General features: G+C 50.1%; 1 long non-coding RNA gene across 1 annotated transcript in view; it reads left to right on the forward strand.

Moving 5' to 3' along the window:
* Positions 1–25554, forward strand: part of LOC117196699 (uncharacterized) — a 71075-nt gene that overhangs the window by 43204 nt on the left and 2317 nt on the right. Inside the window, exons 8-11 of the long non-coding RNA XR_004477007.2 lie at positions 102–218; positions 13377–13555; positions 14389–14467; positions 23495–23590. This is a non-coding gene — a long non-coding RNA (uncharacterized LOC117196699). The remainder of the gene's footprint in view (positions 1–101; positions 219–13376; positions 13556–14388; positions 14468–23494; positions 23591–25554) is intronic.

A 25554-nucleotide genomic window follows, 5' to 3' on the forward strand; every position in this document is an offset into this window, starting at 1 on the left:
GGGAAGGGGAGATGCTCTGATAAAAATCACTAAAATAACATCCAGTGCTAGAGATCAATATATGCATCTTCAGTTTAACTGCTTGCTTTGTCCTTCAACAGCACTGAACCTGTGGCACTCGGATGGCACAGGTGGTGGGCTGCGTGCGACTCCCAACGCAGATGAGAATAGCCCCGCGGGGACCAGATGCTGAGCAGTGCTTTACCACCATGGTCTCGGTGAGTCCCAGCCAGGTGCCAGGTCGGTGCGAGTGGCTGTACTGAATGGTTGTGGAAACTGAGGCTCAGAGAGACGGATCCACTCGCCCCTCGCCAGGCAATAGCAGAGCAGGGGCTGACCCCGGTCCATCTGAGGACCACGGAGGAAGGGCTGGAAGCACCAAGGAGGCTGAGATGCAGAGAGCTGAGATGGAGAGAGCTCTCCACCTCTGGTCTCAGCCAGGGCTCCCCGTGGGGCAAACCTACACCGGAGCCAGGGTGCAAGGCCTCTGGGAGGTGTTTGCAGACCAGAGCAGAGGTGGGACAGGGACGGGCTCTGGGGACAGGCCACCGTCTGCTGCAGAAACAGAGTTCCCCCTTCTCCCAGGGTGGCCACAGGTCTTCCGTGGACACCCTCACAGGCTCCTCCGCCCCTCCCTCCCCTGCAACAAAGCTGGCAACTCCCCTCCCTGAAAAAGAAGGGGAAAAGCATGAATACATTGGCCGGCTCCACATGATACAATACTGTGTTAGTGCCACCATTTCCTGCTAAGTCACTCTCTTCTTTTACAAAGTTCAGCCACTTACCAGGAAGATGAAAACAAGCACTTCCAGCCACGTAAAAATCTGTGCAATGATCCCACCATCCCCAGAGCATGCGGCAAAGGCCACACATGTGCCCACAATGGGCCACCTCCCTACCCCAAAGGCATGGGCGGGCAGCCAGGGAGGGGACCCAGCGCCCGGCAGCACCCTACACACCCAATGCAGCCTTCTGCTCTCTGCTGAGCTTGGAAGCCGACCTCCCTGGATGGGGTTCAAACACCTACACACTTTTATCAGCTTTTAAAAAAATGGAAGTGAAAAGTCTAATGGGATTGCTGAGTAGAGATTGAACAGTTCCAGGGGAGGAAGTAATATGGGATAAAAAGAGGGTGTTGAGTTTCAAAGCTCCTAATAGAACGCTGGCGAAAACTTGCATGGAGAGCACTTGTCCTCAGAGTGCCAGATTTCATTTTGGATATCTGGTCAGAAAAAGAAGTGAAAATGTCAAGTAGAGAAAGAAATTAGGGCGACCGAGGACTTTCATGGTGGGAGGAAATGTTTAACTAAGTGCATTATTCATTTTTCATTGATTTAAATGCCAGGGGCTTTAGCTCAGAGTGTGGGGCTGGCAGTAAGGTCCAGGCCCAGCAAAGCTGTGCAGTTCAACTTCTTTTCTTTTTCGTAATCTCGGTTAAACAGCTCTGGTCCTCTGGGGTCTTTTGGCTGAGAGCAAATATTCTGTCTCCTCCAGGGAAACTCTGCCTTTTTGCTTGGCAGAAAAATGGAACTGGTAACCTAATAGAACTTGCGTTTCTCTGGTTACCAGGACTGAGTGAGCCTTTAATCTCCACTGAATTACCCCATCCCCTGGGATTGGGTGGGAGGTCTTTGAGTCAGTGAAAAGTTCACTGTGGTTTTGACATAGGCCTGCTATTTCTTGCGTCTCCAGAGGGGACTCTGTGAGTGAACCATTCTTGAAATCACACAGAAATGCCTTACTTTTTCTTTCTGACTCTGACATACAACAGTCATCTCTCTTCTTATTTGATGTGTTCCAAAATGTCGTAGTTGCTGCAAACTATTTCCCTAACTGATCTGGAATGCAGACTAATTCCTGTGCCCTGAAGTGGTTCATGGGTCCCAAATTTGGAAATCGTTTCATACATTTAAGACTAGCCTTGTTAGGGCTACAGTTTAGAGTCATGTTTAATAAACAGACCACCCCCCCACCCCCCGCCAAAAAACTCCACAAAAAACAGAGGAAGACTATGGTCTCTGACCCTATTATCATAAATGTTTTTTTCTAATTCTACAAACATTGTGGTAATAATCATAACAATAACAAAAATAGAAGCGAACATTTGTGAGACACTACCTTCCAGGCACCGTACTGAGTATCTTACATACTCAGCGCATTGGATTTCCCTGATTATCTGTGAGAGAGGCCTTGACACTCACAGAGAAGTTCACAGAGGGGCACAGAAGTGGTGTGGTTTGCTCAGGTTGACACAGACAATAAGAGGTGGCCCCAGGACAGAGTTCTCTTTGGTGAATTCACCGTCATCTGAGTCACCCGCAGGGGTAGAATTTATGGGTATCTTACAATCACTGATGCCACAGTTTTGACCCAAGGGGCCACCATACCAAAAGCTTCTACTCCAGTAAAGAGTAAGAACCAGCGGTCCCTTCTTCTTCCCACTTATCCATCCTGGAGACCTGGTCCATGGCTTAATTCAGATGTTGGCTACGTCACTTGCACTTGTATCCCACTGGCCAGAAGTTAGTCATACGACCATGCATGGGAGGCTGGGAAATGAAGTCCTTACCTGGACAGCCACATACCCAGCTGAAGCCCTGGGATTCTATTACTAAGGGAAAGGGAAAGTGATACTGGGTGACAATAGCTGTGTCTGCCACAATCCATGCACGATTGTGGCCCCAGTGACTGTCCCCATCTCCAGTACATAAGTCCTGAATAAATAAACTCACCTGTCAAAGTTTGCCAACCTCAGATAAGAACCCCAACCATTATTCCAAGCTTCCGGAAGTCCCAGCATTAAAAAGTAGAGTAAAAATCCTCTTATCCACATAGATAAGGCAAATGCTGGTACCCCCATTCACAACTGAGGATGGAATATCCATGCTCCCCTACTTCCTTACCAAGAGGACCCCGATTTTATTCAGGGTGACAGCAGAGCCGTCACTCTTCCTTCCAGAAGAATCCTTAATAATCTGCGTGGACGCTCTCTGCTCCAGGAGGTGGAGCCTCATCCCGCCCTCGAGTGTGCGCTGAATTACTGCATTGCTTCCAAAGGATGGAGACCAATAGTAGCCTTAGAGTGAAGAAGCCCGGCAGACACTATGTTAATCAGGTGACCAAGGGCAACGTCACCAGTGATAAGTCATGTGGATATGATGCCTCCGCCCCAATATCTCTGTGCATATAACTCTAGTCAAAGCATGAGAAAAGCCCAGTTGACAAACAAACTCAACCTGGGGGACATTCTACAAAACATCCTACCATTCCTCTCTGAAACTGTCAAGATCATGACAGCAAGGAAAGTCTCGGAAATTGTCACAGCCCAGCAGAGGCTAAGGAGACATGATGACTAAATGCAGTGTGGGACCCTGGATGGGACCCTGGGACAGAAAAGGACCTTGTGGGAGAACTGGTGAAATCCAAATAAGGTCTGGAGTTTAGTTAACTGTATGTATCAGTGTTGCTTCTTACTTTTGAAAGTGTGCCATTGTGATGGAAGACAGTAACAGAAGGGGAGACTGGGTGCGAAGATAGTAGCAGAAGGGGAACAGAAGGGGAGACTGGGTGCAGGGTATGTGGGAGCCCTCTGCACTGTCTCAGAAGCTTTTCTGAAAATCTAAAATTGTTCCAAAATAAAACAGCATCAAAATAAAGAAATACCCAGCATCCCTTGCAGTTAGAGGCAGCCAAATGACCCGGTTCTGACCAACGAGATGTGAACAGATGTCTGTCCACAGACGTGGGTTTCTAGGAAAGCTATCGTGTGCGTGCGTGTTTTGCTTTGTTTTAAATAAAATCTTGGCACACACCTCTTCCCCTTTTCTTATCACCTCCTCCATGCCTGAAATGCAGGCTTAGTGCCTGTACTCAGGACCGAGGGCAGTAAGCCAGAAGGAGACCCAGTTCTTAACAAGCCCGTCAGCCACTGCAGTGTGCTGGACTGCCCATCTTTGGAACCCTTGTCGCACAGGAAAATCAAGCCTCATAGCCTGACTTCATTTGATGAAGCTGGGTTAAGTTTCTGTGATATGCAGAGTCTGCTCTAGTGGATGTTAAGTGGAATCATAGGAAGTTGCCAATAGTTGATTATTCGGACTTACAAAAATGGCAGTTACCAAGTGTGACCTACCATGGGTTATATTTTTTCCAAATGTCATTAAAACATCTTCATCAACTACAAATCTAAATAACAAGCAGTAGCAAACGCCCCTCTCCAGGATTTTTTGGGGGGTGAGCTTTTGGTCTCTTAAGAACCATAAGAATAGATCTTAAATGTCCTGTTTTACCTGGGATGCTGTCACTGCTTGAGACTGCAGATGATTCAGTGAGAGATTCTCAGCCTCTCGCCACTGCATGCATTAGATGGCACTGTTGGTGTTTAGAAAAGATTCTTATCTTCCTAGCAGTTTCACTCTTAGGAATATGCCCAAAAGAATTGAAAACAAAGACTTGAGAAAATACTTGAATATTCATAACAGCGCTATTCATAATAGCCCAAAAGTGGAAACAACTCAAACGTCCAGAAACTGATGAATGGCTAAACCAAATGTGGTCCATCCACACAGTGGAATATTATTCAGCCATATAAAAGGAATGAATTTGTGATACAGGCTACAACACAGATGAACCCTGAAGACATTATGCTCCATGAAAGAAGCCAGACACAGGAGAACATGTATGATTCCATGTGTCCGAAATGTCCAGGATACATAAACCAATAGAGACAGAATGCAGACTGGTGATTCCAGGGGCTGGAGGAGGGGAAAACGGGAAGCAACTGCTCAATGAATACAGAGTTTCCGTCTGGGGTGATGAAAATATTTTGGAACTTGATAGAGATGGTGGTTGCACAGTGTTGTGAAAGTACTAAATGGCACTGAACTGTACACTTTAAATGATTAATTTTATGTTTTGTGAATTTTGCCCTAGATTTAAAAAAAAAAAAAAACACCTTTTTTTCAGTGCGTTTAAATACATGATAGAACCAAGATAATAATCCAACGAAATGACTTATAATTGAGATAAAAGAAAATAAGATCAAGCCAGCCAAGGGCAAAAAGCTCTCTGTGCACTGGGTTTGTACCTCCAGTGTGCCAGTTATCTCTTGCTGCAGAGCGAAACCCTCGAAAGTGCAGTGGCTTAAAACAATGACGACATTTATTTTGCTCACACGTCTCTGCATCGTGCAGGCTTTGGCAGGGACGGCTCATCTCTACTCCGCTCAGCACCACCCAGGACTGGTCCAGGTGGAGGCTGGAATCGTCTGAAGGTCCTCTGGTTCACCTGGCTGGTGGTCGATGCTGGTGGGGACCTCAGATGGGCCGGGATCAGGACGCTCACATGTGGCCCTTCCGGGTGGCTGTTTGGCTTCCTCAGAGGATGGCAGCTGGGTTCCAAGGCTGAGCATCCCCGGGGGTCCAGGTGGACGCAGCATCACCTTTCACGTCTGAGCCTCAGCTGTCACACAGCATGGCTCGCACTACAGTCACCAGCCTGGGCAGATGCAAGAGTAGGGGACGGTCAGCATCTCAGTGTAGGAAGAGCAGGGGGCTGCGGTAGATGGGTGCAGCCATCCTGGGCGGTGCAGCCTGACACGACCATCATGCTGTAGGTGTTTATACTCTTGCATATGAAGGACTGACGCGGAAAGGACCCGGAAGAAGCCTAGTTAATAACGTATAACTAGGCATCTAACAGTAGTTTGGAGCTGGTGATGGAGATGGTCTCTGGGTTTTCACCAGAGAGCTTAGAAGTCAGCCCTGCACTCTCACTGACGTTAAAGGATCATGTGGAAACAGTTAGCAAATGTCCAACACTACTGAACTCTGTCATCCGTACGTTAAAAATCTTTCTCATCAGCGGCCTCCCATTTACAGCCATAATGAAGAACCTCTGGGCTAATTATTGCCCAGAGATATTTAGTTGACTCCACATACACTGGTAACTGACTTAAAACATTAAACACATCTGTGTTTACCCCATCAATAACTTTCCTCTCCCCAAAAAGAGAGAAAAGGAGAGTAAGAAAGAAGAAAAAGAAAAAAATTGATCCAAAGTTGTTTGGGTTAAACGCCAGCATTTTCGTCTTAGGGATGAAAACCACTTCCTCCGAAGGCCAGACTTCTCACAACATGCGCTGAGAGTCCGTGGGGAAATGTTTAGGGAGGAGAGAGACCCCCAGATGCTCAGTCTCACCCCATGATGCGACATCCTTCCGAGGCATGGAGAGCGCAGTGGTCCTACTCCTCCCTCAGGATCCCCAGATTTCTGTCCTCATGAGTGGATCCCACAAATCGCCAGGGAGCCTGGATAAGGAAAGGGGTGGAGGGTGGTGCAGTGGTACCATGATGTAGCTTGAAAACCCTGAAATGCTGGTAAACCCCATACGCCCAGAGCCCCGGGGCTCCCTCTTCCTCCTCCTCTCCGCAGCTGGAGCCTCAGTGTGTGCGTTTCTCATGGAAGGCCGGCTGCAGGCCGACGTGTGCATGAGAGAAGAGGAAAAGCCTTCTGCTCTGAATTCCTATTAAGGAAAACACCATCCACTTTGTACTATTTGGTGGAAGGTGAGAGGTCAGACAGGGCTCTGACCGCAGGCCAGACGCTTCAGCCGCCTCCTCCTTACACTGAAAACGCAGAGCAGCGATCTCCCCCGATGGTAACTAACCTCACAGAAGTAAGATCGTTAAAGCCCACGTGTGACTATTTCTCATGGCAAAGTGATGACCGGGACGCCCAGTCTGTTGGCGATGATTGTCGCGTGAGTCCCTAGTCTATCAGAGAGGCATTTTCCAAATCTGTGAGAGCAGAGCTTACAAGGAAGATTAAAGAGCTGCAGTGGCCCGGTGGTCTGTGGCCGTGCTTACTGCCACCGGGCCCCCCCCAGAATGGGGGCTGACTGCTGGTTACAGAGGGGGCCTCGTGTGAGGGGAGCTACTTGGAGACTCAAGCTCGGTGCTCGGGTGCCCCCTCCTTGCTTCCTCGGGGTGATCTGTCCCCCAACCCCACCTGGAATGACCATACTTCCTATGGGAGAAACACACCCTGGGCCTGGGTGCTGACTTGGGACGGTCGGTTCTCCAGGAAAGAAGGGAATGCAGGCAGCACCCGCCACCCCCCACTTTCCCCTCCGTGATGTCTCCCAGGGGAGGGTCGCCGTTGAATCTCTCCCACGGCGGGCGATCTTGCTCAGCCCTCAGTGTTTGGACAAGCCCGCCTCACCTGTCCCGGGTTCCTTCTCACCTGTGTCATTACTGTCCAGGTTGGTGGGGCTGTGGACGGCCCAAGCCTTTGAGCTCAGGCCACCGTGCCCAGCCCTTTCGTCTGTTCGATTCGATGCTAAGTCTGCCCTGAGCTAGGTTCACGGCGGGGAAAGGGGACCAAGGCGGACACTGTCCAGGACATCCGAAGGCAGGGATCTAGGGAGTCACAGAGATTCAAGCTCTTGCTGATGGGCGAGCGCGGCCAGCAAGGGAAAGGGCTGGGGTGCTGCAGGCAGAGGAACAGCCGTGGAAACTTCTCTCTCTCTGCATCTCTGAGCCTCCTCACCTGGAAAGCGGAGAACGTAGTTACCTGGTCTCCATGCTTCCCTCCTAGTGCCCTGCACCCTCCTCCCCACACTTGAGCTGCAGTGATTCTTTTAAAACCTAAGTCAGATGCTGTTCCCCTGCTCAAAACCCTCCAGTGGTTCCCCCTTCACTTGGAATTAATGAAGTCTTTGCAAGATCCCACAAACCCTGCTCCCCTCGCCCACCTCCACCTGCCTGTCCTCCACATACCACCCCCCGACCCCCTGCCCACTCTGCTGCAACACACCAACCGTCTGCACGCACAGACAGCTGCCTCGGGACCTTTGCACTGGCCGTTCCATCCCCTCTTCCCAAGACACCCTCCATCCTCACGTCCCTCTGACCATGCTCAAATGCCACTCCTCAGAGAGGCTGTCCCGTGCCCCTGTGTGACATCACTGCCCCCTCCACCCACCCCGCCCCACCCCCAGTCCTTCTCTATTCCCTGGCCCTGCTTTTGCCTTCCCAGCACTTTTCGCCACTCGATACGGTGTATCTTTTTCCATTTAGTGTAGCGCCTCCTCTAGTGTGTTCGTGGCTGTATCGCCACACCTAGCCCAGAGCTGGGCACACGGTAGCAGCCCGTGCTTCGTGTGGCCCTCATTGAATCAGGGCTGGTTCTAGATGACCAGTAGAATACTGGGAGGTGACACGGGTGGCTTCTAGACGAGGCCACAGAAGGGCTTGCAGCTTCCCCTGTGGGCTCTCAGAGCACCTGAGCCACCCTGTAGGAAAGGCGGCTTCCTCGCGGCCCAGTGAGAGCACCTACGTGCAGAGGGAGATGCCTCACCCCACTGCCCCAGTTCCCATCATGGAGACAAGGCCTCCGACAAAATGGAGCAGAGACGAGGGGTCCCCACCAGCCCCTGCCCAGTCGCAGACTCGTAAGCGAAAGAAAAGACACCGTTGTCTTAAGCCGCTAAGTTTCGGGGTTATTTGTTCCGTTGCAGTGATGACCAGAACGTGTCCAGAGAAAGGGCTGTACTCGGATTCTTCTCCCAGGGTAGGCTTCTGGGGATCCCCCGCCAGCTGTGAGGGTCAAAGACCAGCGGGTGCCTGGCGTCCACCCAGCGCTGCACCCAACAGTCGGGCCGGGCCCGGTCGTGCGTCCACTTCACGCACCACTCACAGCGCTTGAGCTCGGCTCCTGCCGGCATCTTCAGGGGCCCAAGGCCGTGGGGGGAGGGCGGCTGGGAGGGTGTGGGGGGGGTAGAGACAGTGGGTCTCATCAGGCCTGCAAGATGCTCCGAGCTTCTCTTGGACGCAGGTCGGTAATTAAAATGTCACCGGGGCGCATCCCATTCACACGAAGTGATGCTTTGTACAGGGTCACAGCAAATTGAAGTCACCTGGCAAGAGGCCCCTGGGGCTCTGGGAAGGCGCCTGTCCCCGGGGCCGCGGGTGGGGGCTCCCGCTCAGCCGTCCACGCCAGCAGCACGGCCTCTACAGAAGTGAGTGGCAGATGTGGGGAGCAGGGGGCCCATGCCTTTAAAGTGGCCGAAAAGTCAGGATTCCAACCCACAGTGGAAAGACATGCAGCAGGGGAGCTGCCAGGGTCGGAGAGTGATTTGGTTCCTTGACAGGAGGCTCCAGAGGAGAAGGCAGATCAAAAGAGGCCATGGACGCCCTGGGGATCTCGGCCTGGGAACGCAGGCGAGCCCTCTGGCATCTCCCGCCCAGACCAGCCTCTGTCTCGGGCTTCAGAGGGCACCCTGGGAACTGTGCTTTTCCTGCCCCATAGCTGACTCTCCTCGGACCCCTCAGGAGGCTTGGGACAGCACGCCCCGTCGTCCAAAGGCTGCTGTCACCCAAGGCTTATTGCAGACGCCCCAGACACTGCCATGCTCAGCGTCTGCTGGGCATCATCTCATGGCATCCCCACGGAACCCTAGCAGCCCTGTTCCCCAAAGGAGCACCCAGCCCGAGAGGTTGAGGCTCTGCCCCCTGCCCTCCAAGTGTAACCCATGGGCCAGCCTCGGAACAGGGAGACTACCCTTTTGGGAAAAGCCTTGAATCCTGGCAGCGGTGGTGGGGAGTGGCCTGCACTCAGCTCATGACCCTCTCCCCAGCCACTGATTAATCAATCTGCCGGCTCGACCTTTCACCTCCAGGGGACTTAACCTCATCTCTCTCCCAGTCCAGGGCCCCAGGACAATTTGGCAGGACCACATCTCACTCTCACGGGAGCCCCCAGGCCTCTGAGATCCACCTGTCTGTACCACATGCACGATGAGAAACACGCTTTACACCTCACCCCGGCAGAACCAGAACAACATTCCTGCCACCCCCGATGTGGTCTGGAATTTTCTATTCTATTCTAGCCTTGTTTATTTTTGTTGTTGTTGAAGTGTAGTTGATTTACAATGTTGTATTAATTTCTGCCGTAGAGTAAAGTGATTCAGTTATACATACATATATATATATATTCTTGTTCATATTCTTTTCCATTATGGTTTATCACAGGATATTGAATATAGTTCCCTGTGCTATACATTAGGACCTTGTTGTTTATGCATTCTATATGTGATAGTTTGCATCTGTTAATCCCAAACTCCCAATCCATCCCTCTTCAACCCCCCTGCTTGGCAACCACAAGTCTGTTCTCTATGTCTGTGAGTCTGTTTCCGCTTTGCAGATAAGTTCATTTGTGTTGTTCATTTTAGATTCCACATATAAGTAATATCATATGGTATTTGTCTCTCTTTCTGACTGACTTCACTTAGTTTGATAATCTCTAGGTCCATCCATGTTGCTGCAAATGGCATTATTCCATTCTTTTTTATGGCTGAGTAGTATTCCATTGTATATATGTACTATATCTTCTTTATCCATTCCTCTGTTGGTAGACATTTAGGTTGCTTCCACGTCTTGGCTATTGTGAATAGTGCTGCTGTGAACATATGGGTACGTGTGTCTTTTTGACTTAGAGTTTTCTCCAGATATATGCCCAGGAGTGGGATTGCTGGATCATATGGTAGCTCTGTTTTTACTTTTTTGAGGAACCTCCACACTGTTTTCCATAATGGTTGCACCAATTTACATTCCCACCAACAGTAGACTTGTTTTTTGTTTTTGTTTTTTTGCGGTACACGGGCCTCTCACTGTTGTGGCCTCTCCCGTCGTGGAGCACAGGCTCTGGACGCACAGGCTCAGCGGCCATGGCTCACAGGCCCAGCCGCTCCACGGCACGTGGGATCTTCCCAGACCGGGGCACGAACCTGTGTCCCCTGCATCGGCAGGCGGACTCCCAACCACTGCACCACCAGGGAAGCCGTAGACTTGTTTATTGATTCTACAATTCATTATCCCAGTGTTCCAAAAATATGTTCCCGGAAGTTAACATTTTCTTACTGATAAACCCTCCTTTTTGTCATGACTTTTTTCATTTGCTCAATCAATAAATATAAATGTTATTTACACTAAAGAAAGAGTCCTTTACCCCAAAGAGATACTCTGAGAACCACCTAGTTCTCAGAAGTCTAATTTAGCAGAGATTCTGAACTAGGGTGCTCCAACTTTGCAACTCATTGGAGCCACCTGGAGGGTTTTAACCCTCCCAATGTGCAGGTCACAGCCTGACCAATTAAGTCAGAGCCCAGGGGTGCGGTAGGTGGGGCAGGAGGACTGGTTGTTTCTAAGGGTGATTCCAGCGCCCAAGGCAATAGGAAAAAATATTGTTCTCACAATAACTGGGTCTGGGTGGAGCCTGAGACTCTGCATTTCTACAAGCTTGCAGGTGATATTGCTCATCCAGGGACCCCACTTGGAACATCAAGTTTTAAACCCTGGCTGAACACAATAATTACTTGGGGAGCTTTTAGACCCCATCCCAGGGGAATTGAACATGAGCTTCTGGGTCCCAGAGGCAGCATTCCATATTTTCCTGAAACTGTGCCCTTGATTCTAATGTGCTTGGGCCAAGGGGTGCAAACACCTGGCTTTGAATCCCACAGCCGTGGGGCCGTGGATGAGTTCCTTTGTTCTCTGAGCCTCAGTTTCCCTATCTATAAAATAGGGATGGTGTGTGTGTCCTGGGGGCCTTGAATGGGACTTAGATTTGGCCAGGTGGTCTGGTGGGCAGGTGACACCCAACTTTTATTCACCTGGGCTGAGAAGCATGAGGAAGCATCCTGAGAAAACACAGTTCTTACAGAACCTGGAGTTCTTTCTGGAGAGGGCGAGAGAGAGAAATCAGTGAAACAGGTGGGCCACTCTGGGACTGGGCCCGTCGGCCACGTGGAGAGGGTCCTTGTCCCCATAGCATCCTTGGGGATTCTGCCAGGTTCTGCCCCCTGGCTCTGCCCTTCTCATGCCCCTGGGTACCCCAGGGCTTTGCCATCCAGGAAGAAACTGGTCTGATGGACAATCAGTTCCTTCCAAGCTTTGGAATCAAAAGACTTAGGCTCAAACCCCAGCCCTGCTGTGTGACCTTGGGCAAGTGACTTAACCTCTCTGGGCTCTCTTCTTCATCTGTGTAAAATAGGAATGATAAGGATCCCTCTAAGGTCATTGTGAGGTAAAAAGAGGCGTTATGTGCACATGATAAATATTATTATTTTGAATTGTGCTAGCTTGAATGAAATAGGTGTTAAGGAATAGGTAGGATTGTGAGGTCACGTTGGAAAATGGAGAAATTAAAAGGAAAAATATTTTCAACTTTTCAGAAAACATCTAAACGCTCCCGATGGAAATCTGTTTTTCAGCTGTGACAGCACCGCCCCCAGGCTTCCAGTCTCAGCAGAAAAGGGCTGCTTTCTGGAGCTGTGTGCCCTGAAAACAGCGCCCAGGGTTGTCAGAGCCCACACGGGCCACGGGCCTCCGGGAAGTCGGGCTCAATCCAGTCTGACCAGACCTGGGGTGTTTGCCTGGGTGCCCAGGATTGTCTCGACATGGCCTGGCCATGTCCGAGCATGCAAGGCTCCCCTGTGGGGCCTGACGGCCCCGCTTGGCAGTGGGCTGGGCCGCACGTTGGCGCCAGGACTGAGAGGATGACGAAGTGCTGAAATCTGCCCGAGACAGAGTAGTATCAGATGGTGTGGCTGCCAGCTCCACGCTCCACGCTCAGCGAGCGCATCCTTGGCGACCGACGGGGAGACAGGAGGGCAGGGCTGACAGTTATCAGCTGGGGAGCTGGCCAGACATGGCCCAGGGGCTGAGCTAGCGTGGGTGGTAGAAAGCAGCACTGGACTGGGAGGAAAGCCCCTGCTTCTGTCCGTGTCACTGACCAGGTGATGAGAGAATCGGCCGCGCAGTGAGGAGTGGAGGCCCTGATGTCACATGCGTGTGTGGGCCCTGCTGCACCCTGCCTCAGATGCATGGATGCAGATAGGTGATGGGTTAGACAGATGGATGAATAAACAGGCAAGAGAGACAGAGATATATGTAGATGATAGACAGATAGATGATAGATAGGTGACTGATAGATAAATGATTGATAGGCAGATAGATGATAGATACATAGATAGGTGACTGATAGATAGATGATAGACAGATAGATGACAGGTGATTGTTAGATAGATGATAGATAGATATATAGAGAGATGGTAGATACACAGATGATAGATAGATGGGTGATAGATATATAGATGATAGATACATAGCTAAATAGATAGATGATTGATAAATAGATGATAGATAATAGACAGATAGATGATAGACATATAGATGATAGATCATAGATAGATGATAGAGATGGGTGGGTAGAAATGGATGACAGATAATATAGATAGATGTAGATATGGCAATTGGGAAATTTTGAGCAGTTACTTGGTATCTGATTATTTTGAAGAATTATTGTTCATTTTTCAGGTGTGAAAATGGTCCTGTACAGAGAGTAGACCCATGGCTAGGCCTGGCCAGTCAAATTCCTGCATGAATTTTATGTATATATGCTGAGGAGAGAGCGGCTTCCACTTACCTCTTGGATCTCCAGGACCCAGCGAATAGCGGGAAAGAGAAAAATAAAACAAGATCACCGTGCAGCACAGGTTTGCTGTCCACCAGGCACTCACTTGGGGCAGAGAAACAGATGAACAAGGCAGGGGTTTGTGCTCGATGAGACTGAAAATTCCGTTCCTCAGTTACACCAGCCCCATTTCAGTGCTCTAAGAGCCACACGTGTCAACCCCTGGGACAGTGAGGTTCTGGAATGTTCCGTCGTAGCAGACTGTTCTTCTGGACGGCGCTGTGTTAGGGAGTGTGAGAATAGGTGCAGCTCTTGTGAGGGCAGCGAGCTGAGAGGTGTTGCCGCGCAAGGTGGGAGTGAGCAGGGCTGTGGGCAGCGGCGACGGTGGGCAGCTCTGCCCGGTGTGTGGGCGCCCCGGCTGCCATCCCGCTGACAGCATGCAGGAGCGTCCCTGGGCTTCCAGGCCCCGCATCCTGCATGGAGAGGAGCGTTAGTCAGCTACTCCCTCCTACTCCTTCACCACGAAGGCAGCTTTTGTTAACCCGCCCACCAGCATCCTACTGTTTATTGGCTTCCCGAGTTAGACTCACTGTGTCCAGGGCGGCTCCAGGTCTGCATCTGGCATTTCCTCTTCAAGTTTCAGTGCGTGGCCCAGTGTCTCTCCCCAAATTTCCACCCCCAGCTGCCCCTATCCTCGTGCCCGGCGTGCAAAGCGGGCCAGCTATGCCACTGGTTCCCCTCTGGGGGCTGACAACCACGAACAGCCCGAGCCCTGCTCAATTCCAGCCCGTCACTCACCCTCCAGACCCGCCCCCCAAGCTGCCTGGACCAAGCCCTGGCCCCCACGGCCTGCTTCTGTCCAGGACTCCAACTCCCAGATGACCTAAATCTACCCAAACCATTTTGTCGTTTTAGTACAGAGGACACCAAGGATGGCCCTTTCTACAATGAGCCACTGTGCTGCTTGAGCTGAAATGGCTCTTCTGAAGCCGAGGTGGGTCCACTCGGGAGGAAGGGAGATTTTCTGCTCAGCGTGGACTCAATGCCCACATCCTGGGCTTCACGTCACTCTCACATCATTTGAGATTTGAGGTAGTTTTTTCTCTTGGCTAAATGTTTATTGTGGAATTGATGGAAGCTGCCTGTCTGCAATGACTTCTAAGGCGTCTGGGCTCCAAATGGCTGTTGGTAAAAGATTTGTTGGGGACATGGAAGGTTTTGGACAATTCCGACTCTGTGGCTCAGTTTCTCCAGTCGCCTGGCCGGCACGGGTCTGGAAGGAGTAATGTAAATGTCAGCTGGGAGCTGTTGATGAAATAGATCAAACAAAGCCCCTGGGAAGGTTTGCCGGGGTCGGGAAGCAGAATGACTTTCGGTGGCTGGACGCTGGGTGATGCAGGTGCGACTGTAGAATCTGAGAGCGTGGTGCTGGGCAGCAGGTGGCCAGGGACCAGGAGCTCCAGCAGGTGGGCAGGGTGCCAGCCCAGCAGTAGGAGGACAGATGCCAGCGGCAGTGAGGTTTGGGTGCACCTTGCAGGGTCTCCTGTGATGCTGGATTCAGGGACAGGAGCCCAGAGCCTGGAAGGACTGAGAAAAGTCAAACAGAGCCCCAAGCCTGGGAAAGATAGAGCATCAGGCCAGGACGTGGGCTCATAGTAACAAGGCAGAAAGACACACGCTCAGTCAGGAACCCTGGTGGACCCATGGACACAGGGAAGAAGCTAAGAGCCCAGTCGCTGGAAATTGTTTGCCACAGAAAGATTCTGAAATGATTGTGGCTGCCAACTGAAGCCCTGCCAGGCTGTTTACAAACCCAGAAGTATACACGCCCCTGTGGGGCCCACACTCCTCCCTCATGGCACTGGAGCACGTTGGCTCTAGTCTCAGGCAGGAACTGCCCTCATGGAGGCAGAATGCCTGCCTGAGTACCAGGCTTACATCCTATCTCCCTGAGCTACCCCAGTCAGAGAAATTTTTTGGTTGCCCAGTATATATAAAAGTTGTGTTTACACTACACCATGGTCCATTAAGTGTACAGTAGCATTATGTCTCAAACACAACATTCATACCTTAATTTTTAAAAATTTGTTGCTAAAAAAGTCTAACCATGAACCTTCACCGAGTCATAGTAGTAACACCTACAGTCACTGATCACAACTCACCATAACAAATATAATAACAATGAAAACGTTTGAAATACTGTGAGAATTACCAAAACGTGACACAGAGACATGAAGTAAGCAAATGCTGTTGGGAAAATGGCGCCGATGGACTTGCCTGATGCAGGGTTGCCACAAACCAGCAACTTGTAAAAAACTGGAAGTGAGATAAAGCAAAGTGCAGTAGAACAAGGTGTGCCGGGACTTCCCTGGTGGCGCAGTGGTTAAGAATCCGCCTGCCAATGCAGGGGACACGTGTTCGAGCCCTGGTCCAGGAAGATCCCACATGCCGTGGAGCAACTAAGCCCGTGTGCCACAACTACTGAGCCTGTGCTGTAGAGCCTGCGAGCCGCAACTACTGAAGCCCACACACCTAGAGCCTGTGCTCTGCAACAAGAGAAGCCACCGCAACGAGAAGCCCGCGCACCACAACGAAGAGTAGCCCCTGCTCGCTGCAACCAGAGAAAGCTCATGTGCAGCAATGAAGACCCAGTGCAGCCAAAAATAAATAAATTTAAAACAAAACAAAACAAGGTGTGCCTATACTGAGCAGGCAAAACAACAAATGTCGATCTTGTCCTGGGGCCGGGCCACCCTGCACTCTACTCCTCCAGTCTCTGACGTGGTGGGGGACACTTGTTCACCTTCCTGTGATGTTAGGAGCACTCGCTGGACATGTTTTGGGGCAGTGGACGTGGATTCCCGCCTCGTGTACCACAGGGCTGGAAGACAGGGAGCTACACTTCTCCACAGACGAGAAGCTCTCACACAAGGTTTGGAAGGCAGAAGCCATCCGTGTTTCTCTGGCAGCCGCGGAGGATGCATCTGGCAAATGCATGTTTTTGTAGCTGCCTCTGTGTTCCCTTGCCAGCCCGCTGCTCGGGCCCACAAGGCAGCCCTGTCAGCAAGGCCTTCCTGCAGTTTTCTGACCGCTGGGCAACAGCACCAGCCCGTCGAGGCTTTGAATTCCACTCACAGTGACAAACCTGCAAGCTGGATACAACCTCTCCTGACATCCCTCTGCCAGGCTTTCTGAAGGTTTGATTCCCTAATGCCCTACACCCAGTCACTTCCCTTTGAAATGCCTAGTATTGCTTCAGTTTTCCTAACAGGACCCTGACTGTAACAGTGAACTCTGGTGGAAAATTTTAAGAAGCTCTCATCTACCCAAACATCTCTTTTTCTGAGGCGAAAACGGTGGTCCATGGGGAAGACACTCTGTCACAGTCACCAGTTTGAAGACTCGCTCCTTGAATCCTCACAGCCCAGAACCAGGGCCACCAGCCACGTGGCTACTTAGATGTAAATGAGTTACAATTGAAGCAGATTTAAAATGCAGCTCCTCACGTGCCATCTCCACATTCTAAGTGCTTGGTGGCGACCATATGGGAGACCACGCACATGTATATTCTATTAGAGAACATTCCCGTCGCTGCAGAAAGTTCTTTTGGACAGTGCTGTTCTAGGCAATCATCTATAAATCTCTGCCCCTTTTGTAGAAGCACTAGAGGGGTGACTCCTTCCAAATCACTTGTGTTAAAAATGGAAAAACTGAAACCCAGATTCAGATAAGTGACTCAAGATTTCCCAGGAGCCCGACAAGGCCAGATCTTACTTCCCTCCACTAATTTGAGTCATCTGGTGGTTCAAATCAAAAATGTTTATTTTCATGTCAAATCCGACACTAATCCAGGAAACAACTTTCAGTCATTAAAAACACCACACAAACAAACAAACAAAAAAACCATTAAGAACGGTAAAAGAGACCAAATAAGTAGCTATTCTTATAAACGACCCATTAGCATTGAGTTTTCAATGGATTCAACCAATTGCCTTTTAAATAATATGGTGCTTGGTTTCTTTTGATCATTATTATTCCCAAATCAAACCATGTTTTGTATCTGATTCAGATTCAAGATTCTAAGTAGGACTTAATTCTTCTCTTTCGCTTTTTTTTTTTTTTTTGCCACACCGTGCAGCCCCTGGGATCTTAGTTCCCCACCAGGGATTGAAGCCGTACCCCCTGCATTGTGAGCATGGAGTCTTAACCCTAAGTAGGACTTTAAATGGGATGTTGGCAACAATGTCTGTAAGAGCCGAGTGATGGAAACCAGGGTTCATTCTGTGAATCATGGCACACGTCTGTCTTCTACGAGTTGGTCACTGGGGGATAAATCCCTTCCTGATAAAAGGATTTAACTGGGTAATTTTTTCAAATCACTGTGGGAGCATGTTTTCTTGGAAGGAACCATGAGTGTTTTGTATGTAGGAGTAGTTATTTCTTAGAGGACCTTTTCCTCTTTAAGCCTTTCTGGAACAGATGTCTAGGCTCTGACCACCTGGGAGTCCAGGGGATGCCCCACTGGCAGGCAGTGAAGAATACGATGGGACACGGCGTCTGGGGTCCCTGAAATGGGAGTTTCGAAAAGAGCGAATAGAACCTTAAAGGAGAGCAATGTGCTTTTCCTCAACATAAGGTTTCCTCCCCCAAAACAGCGTCAGAGACTGTCGGAAGCTGGGCATCCTTCCAAAGGTTAGAGACGGGGCCAAAACATATCATTTTAGCCTTTTCGGATGGCCATTTCTGTCTCGGAAATGTTAAATACTGTCTCACCACGGTTGCCAAAGCCCATCCCTTGAGCACAGCCCGGCGGGTAAGCTTCTGGGGACCAGGGCTGAGAGGCAGAGAGGAGTGCTCACGTGCGTCAACTCCGAGCCGGCGGTGCAGCCTGCAGGGCTCGCTGGAGGCTCAGAGGTTCAGGAGAAGCGTGCTGGGTGGGAAAGGCCTGAGCAGCAGGCCTGTATTTGCCGGCTCACGGGTAAACGTATCTGCGGTCTTTTCCTGCTTCAGTACTTACTACGTTCCTTGCGTAGGGAATCCTGCCTCTCTTTCGAAGCATCAGATGCTTGCCCACTGAGGGAGCTGAAGCACTGCGGAAGTTCACGGCAGAAGGGCGCCTGACCGCGGAGGAGTTTTGAACTAAGCACGGCTCTTTCTCCAGCCTCTGGGGCAGCTTCCTGGCAGGGCCAGCGGCCACCTCTGCTGCAGCAGAGGCTGCCAGTGCCCTGCCCTCGCGCCCTCACCCTGCCTGAACATCCAACGGCTTCCCAGAGCAATCTCCTGAGCCCTGCCTGAAGGCGCCCCTGGCCACAGCCCTCCTCTCCGAGCTCATATCAGGCCAACCCTTTCTATCTCTAAAATGGTCACTCTGACAACTCGTCTGAAATAGTGTTTGCTCACACCTCCTACCAACCCCGGGAGGCAAGCTCTATGATTCCCACTTTCCAGCAGGGGTGGAGGAGAGGCTTAAGGAGGTGACTTGGGCAGGGTCACATAACCGGAAGACAACAGAGCTGTGGCATCGTCCCAGGTCCCCCGGCTCCAGATGCAGTGCTCTGCTGCCCCACGCAAACCCCAGAGGGGGCGGACCCCTAGAACCTCGTGGGCCTTGTCACCGTGACCGACAACATATGGCCATGACTGAGTCAGGAGAGGGAACATTTATCTGTGCTCGTCCTACAGTCACATCAGCTGCCTTGTCCTCGGGCAGTGGCTGTACCATCTGAGTAGACACAACAAACTTTTAATAACTCCACAGCTCTAAACCTGAAGTATATTTTTACTCTTGTGAGTCAGCCATTTATTTGTCAATAATGACCAGTAAAGGAAAAGGCCCAGGGGCCGTTTATAAACAGACCGTAGACCCTAGAGACCTCCCAGGGGAGCCGAACTGTCGAGAAATGCACTGGTCCCTGCAAACTGTTCCACAGGAACAGACAAGCACTGGGAGCCGCCTGGGAAGTGGGTTGCGGGGGTGCCAGAGGCGGAGGAGATGTTCACAGGAGACAGCTTAGTGACAGCACGTGGGCCTCGGGCAGACCTGCATCCCAGCTCCACTTGGGACCCTTCGGGCAGAGTGATTAGCTCTGCTGGGTCCCGGCTGCATCATCTGCGAAGCGGGCAAGATGATGCCAGCCTCTCAGGGCTTCGTGGAGATCAGAGATCAGGTCCATAGCGGGCAGTGCTCGAATGTCACTCGTGACGGTGAACAGGGTGCTGGCGGTGACTGGGAAGGGGGATTTGATCAGTATTCATTCTCCAAAAAGGAACCGCGTTAGCTGAACACCTACTGCGTGCCAGCTGCTCACCACGTATTGGGAGAGGAAGACGTGTGTGAATGCAGCCCCTCTGCAAAGAGTAAGAAGTAGAGGAACAAGAGTTCTGTCTCGCTGGGACGCTGCCCAGCGGGACAGAGCTCAAAGGGCACACGGCCCATGACCAAGCAATTTCTTTTCCTGAGTATATCCCCAGTTGAATCTAGGACTGTGTTCTACAAGAAGGCATGTGCAAGAACACTCAGTTACTCCCAACACTCAAGAACTTCAAACAACCCAAGCTCCCACCAGCAGTAGAACGAAGAGGTCGTGGTTTCTTCCTCTAGGGGAATATTACACGGCAGTGAAAACGGACCAACCACTGCCACAAACAACCACGTGGATGAGTCCCCATCACAGCACCGAGGGAAGGAAGGCAGACACAAGAGCACATGCTGTTTGAATCAATGTATACAACAGTCGAGAACAGAAAAAACGAACTGATGGTGATGGAAGTCAAAAGGGCAGTTATCTCTAGGGTGGGGGGTGTTGACTGGGAAAGGGCACAAGGGAACTTTCTGGGTGACAGAAATATTCCAAATCGTAACCTGAGAGGTGATCAAAAGAGTGTCCACATGTCTAAAATTTTATGGATATTGTATATATATATATATATTTTTTTAAGAGTAAGATATAGTCATAAAAATATCAAGACTGGAACTAGAGAGAGCCCGCGTGCAGCAATGAAGACCCAATGCAGCCAAAAATAAATTAATTAAATAAACAAATTAAAAAAATATATATCAAGACTGGAAACTACCTAAGAGACCACCTTGTGATGCAAACTCAAAAGTCTACAAGGGCCAGGAAGATAATAAGAGTCACTGACATGGGCCAGGTGTAAGGCAACAGACACTAGGCTGCTGAGGTTGCTACCAAGGATAAGATCTGTGAGATACAGTGTGTTTTAAAATATGTTTCTTTGAACCAAAGAAAACGGCCAAGCTCTCATGCCCCCAGCCATCGGCTGCAAGTCTGAGGCCTCTGTATGCAATCCTTCACTCCCCAGTCGGGAGCGCAGGGCCCCAGAGACACCACTGGCACAGCTGAGTGGTGGAAAGAGAGTGAGCCTCTTTCAAACACTGTGAAACAGGCAGCAGGCTGCGGTGCAGGGGCCCGGGCTGGGAAGTTAAAAGGTCCCGTTTCCATCCGAAAGACCTAAGACTCCTGGAGGAGGTCGCTTAACCTTGCTTAGTGCCTCCATTTCTTTATCAGATGGATGGTTCTTGAGTATCACCTGCTTGGCTATAGAAACTCCATCTTACATCTTTGCCATTCCACCGGGGTGCCCAGCTCATTGTCGGTGCTCAGCAAACATTGCTTGGTCAAATTAATCAATCAGTCATTCTGGACCACATCAAAGGGACGTGATGAGAAAAAGGGGTAAATAGGAAAATACTCGGTAAGGTTATCAAAATGCAAGGCGCTAGCTGGAAGTCTGTCACAGGAAGCCAGCTGTTAGCAACAGTGATGCTGAGGACGCTTGGATTCAGATGCTGGTCTAGGACTAGAACTTCTCCCTCTGAAGCAATTCAGGTTGGCCATCGCAAAGCGATTAGACCTGTCCCTAATCTGTTTGCAGACATCCTGTTTGTCCAATATGTGCTTTTAAATGTAATTTTACCAGATGTATTTCATTAGGACTCTTTTGGTTGAAAGTGACAAAAACACAACACACTCTGGCTTAAGTAAATTGGCTTAAGAGTTTTTCGGTTCCTCTAATCAAATATCTGGGGCAGAGGGAGCCTCAGGGACTCCAAGGCTGTTCTCCCCTCCCACCCCCGACATTTTCTCTTGTTTATTCCAAGAAAAAAGAAGCCACCAAACTGACATTCTCCTCCTTGATATAGTCGAATGGTGTGGGAGAGAACTGAAAAGGGGGAAACCTTCTCACTGGGTGACTTTCGGGTCAGCTCCATCCACCCACCAAAGGTGGGAACCACATCTGCAGGCACCTCCAGGCTCCCATCTTGCTCAGAGAAAGAGCACGTGCTTCCCCGCTCCAGTGAGGAAAACCCCTGTGGTAGACTCTGATCGGCCCAACAGGAGTCACATGTCCGAAGCTGGGCCCAATCACTGTGGCCCAGAGGTGGGGTCTGATGCAGACGGAACTACTGGAGGAATCCTGGGCCGCCAGCCCCAATTATTTCTGGTCCTTCAGACAAGGATTTGTGGGGGTTTTTTTAGTCTCTACCCAACCACCTGCTTTTCTTCCTGTTATAGTTCCAGAAGGACGGTGAGTGAATGGGGGCATCAAGAAGAGAGGGTAAAGACTGTTGAAGAAGGGGGAGAGGAGAAGAGAGAAGAAATGGTGTCTGGAGGGGTGCGAAATAGACGATTAAATTATGCGTAATAATTATTGTTTACAAGGCATCACTTTCCTCATCTCTTTGTTCCTCCACCAGAACCCTGGGAGGTGAGGCCGGGGTTCGGGGCAGGGATTGCGTCCCACTCCACGGGGGAGACAGCCTGCAGGGAGGTGAAGTGGCTGCCTGCATTTACTGGTTAGATTACGAAGAAGGGGAGGAAAAGGACCCAGAGTTTCTCCTGCGTCCCCCAGATCTCCCGCTGCTCCTGCACTGCTTGCCAAACGTCAGCCAGCACCGGGAGTGCGAGGCTTCGCCAAAGCACAGAGCACCGTTCCACGATGTCATTAACGTTTTCCTTTAAGTCGACCCTCGCTTTTTACTGTAAAAGTAAGCTTTGAAGTATGGCTGACGATGGACAGTCCGTATCTCTTGATGTGTAGATCGTAAACAAATCAGGTACAAGAAAAGCAAAGCAATGCTGTTCGGCGCTAGCTAGATATTGTTACCTGGCCACGGCTCCACCCCCAGGCCTTCATCTGCCTTCCTTACGTGAGAAGATTGGCAGGTGTTAGAGGGAAGAAAGACCACGGCCCCACCGACTGAGACGCTCCTTAATGCCATCAAATGGCGCGGAGGAGAACGGAAAGGGGGAAAGCTTTCTCACTGGGTGACTCATGACGTGTTAACACTCAAAATCACATTTGGAAAAGTATGCTTATGATGGTTGTGTGTTCATTTTCAGGATATCTCTGCTTTCTCCTGTGCCCTCATTCCTTCCGGGTCTTAGTACATAATGGAACAGGGTCCTGCCACTGCAGCATTTGATGTCTTGTAACTGTGGCACCGAATAAGTAAAACAAAAATGTACGTGTGTGTGTGTGTGTGTGTGTGTGTGTGTGTGTGAGAGAGAGAGAGAGAGATGGGGGGGAGTAATACTCAGAGAATGGAGTTAAATATAGGGCCAAAGGGGATATTTCAAGGTACAAAAAAGGAAATATTAAGCCTATCAAAATGTAAAATATTGTTCTACTGGAATTGACTCTGAAGTTTTTCAAAAACATAAACTCTAAGAAATTGCATTTTTAGGGGAAGAGAAACTTGTTAAATACAAGAATGTAATCAGAAAAATCCAAAATGTGGGAAATGCCACGTGATAAATGACCTATTTCTTCAACAAATAAATTGCCAACAGAAAAAAAGAAGAGAGAAACCAAAGGACTAAAAGCCACCAAATGCAATGGATGGCTTCATTTAGATCCTGATTCAAAGAACCCAGTTTTTCTAACTTATGAGAAAATAGGGGGAAATTAATCAGGATTTTTATGACATTTAGGAATTTATTGCCAATTTGTGATCAGGGTATTGTGGACTTTTAAAGAGTCTTTCCTTATGTTCTAGAGATATGGACAGAACTGTAGAAGAATGAAATGATAGAAAATCCAGGATTCATCTCAAAGTCAAGGTTGATACTGAGCTGATAAGGGCTGAGGCGTGGTGAGTAATACATGAGGACATTCTCTATTCTTGTATATGTTTTAAAGGTTCCATTATAAAAAGCTTAAAATAAATCAGGCTTTATAAACATGTAAGTAAGTCCCTCCTAAGTTATATTCTCCTAAAATGTGTGGAGCCCAGTCCTCAGAAACATCTTCCAGGCTGCCCTTCTCTGGGCTGATAGAATCAAGGTGCTAAAGTAAAAGGATCCATCATTCTTGTCCCTCACCCAGCCAATGGCATGACTCCTGGACACAGAGGCGGTGGGACCCTGGCCCTGGCTTTAGGGGAGGGGGTCCTGACCAGTCTTCAAAGGAGGCAGGTTTTGCCCATTTCACAGCCCACTGAGAATTCACAGTTCTCTAATTGTGAACCAAACATGAACCTTTTTTCAGCTAGGGAGCTCATTTATGCTTGGCAAACGGCAACATCTCATTTCAAAGCCAGGAAGGGAGGACTTTAAAAGATTTAAAACCCAACTCCAAAAGCTCCTTGGACATCAAATAGCTTTTTTGAAACAAGGTTTTGATGAGTTAAGAGCAAATGAATCAGAAACATATGGATTAAATTCCCCTTAAAATCCACATGGGTTTAAAAAATGAAGGGGAATGGGGCTTGGCAAATATCTTTTTCAGTTTTATCAAACCCCAAGCATTTTAAAAACAGTGTGAGATGGTTGGCAAATCCAAAATGCAGCTGAATTCATCCAATGCTAACAGCACATCTTGGGAAAGGATCTGCTGAACAAGTTGGGGACGCCACGCCAGGCTGGCTGTTAGCTTCTCCTCCATCCAACGAGGACAGGCCTCCCCTCCACACACCGGAAGGCTGTGAGCTGAAGCTCCGGCTAACAGTGCCACAAAGGGGTTCTGGTCTTTGTAGCCGCCGTTCTTCTCGATAACTGCCTTAAAGGAGATGAAGGGAAATTGCAAAGGGCAGCATTTGCATACTGTTCAGGTCCCCACCCCCAATTAGAGACTCCCTCCAAACCCACCCTGTGGCCATCTATGGGGAACCCAAAGGGCGCTCAGCAAAAGAAAGTAATGTAGTCACAGCTCTGTGTCCGAGATGGGGCCCCTCCCTCAGGCTCTGGACAGAGACCAAGCACGTGTTCTTTAAGTCCCTCTAGAGCGAGGCCTGTGGTCAGGCATGTGCTCAGGGGTCCCCCTCTGCGCTCAAGTGTGGACACCCCAAGCAGGTGACAACGGGGCAGCCCTCAGCCAGCCCTCGAGGCACCTCCTTTATGTCACAGGTGAGGAAACTGAGTGCTGAGGGCACAGGGCCCCCTGGGCTCACGTGTCAGGATACACAGCAGCAACGCAGGGGGGTGGGCGCCAAGCTTCCCGATTCCCAGGCCACACACAGGCCGCATCTCAGATCACGTGTTGCACAACCAGAAGGCATTCTAGAGCACAACTGACGATGAGAATCCTTGTGGATGGAGTCCCGAGAGGGGTGCAAAAGTGCATCGGTGGCCCCCATGTTCCTAGAATAAGCACTAGTTCTCGGCATGCACGTCAGTGCTGTCTACGGGGTGGCGCCTAGTCCATCACATTTACGGAGGACCCGCTAAAGAGGTGGGTGGGAAGAGCGGTGCGAGAATGGACTCAGGGCCGGCCTGCATCCCACGCAGAGCCGTGCAATGCTGAGTTAGCTACCGAGGCCCTCTGTGGCCCAGCTGGCTCGTCTATAAGACAAGGGTGCTCACAGCTCCCATCTGAGCGTGTGGCTGGAGGGACTGCACGAGTTTCTACACGAAGGCTGTCGGCGTTGGTCTAGCCCAGGGGACGCGTGCAGTCAGCGCCCACTGTTGTGGTTGTTACGCTGAGCCAGTCCCTGCAGATAAATGACCTCACCCCTCTCCATCCTCACCGCTGCCCTGATGTCATTATCCCATTTGAGGGATGAGAAATCTGAGGCTCCGAGAGGCTGAATAACTTACTAACAAGGAGCAAAGCCAGATT

This window comes from Orcinus orca, chromosome 20 (genome assembly GCF_937001465.1).
Source record: "Orcinus orca chromosome 20, mOrcOrc1.1, whole genome shotgun sequence".
Classification (NCBI taxonomy): Eukaryota; Metazoa; Chordata; class Mammalia; order Artiodactyla; family Delphinidae; genus Orcinus; species Orcinus orca.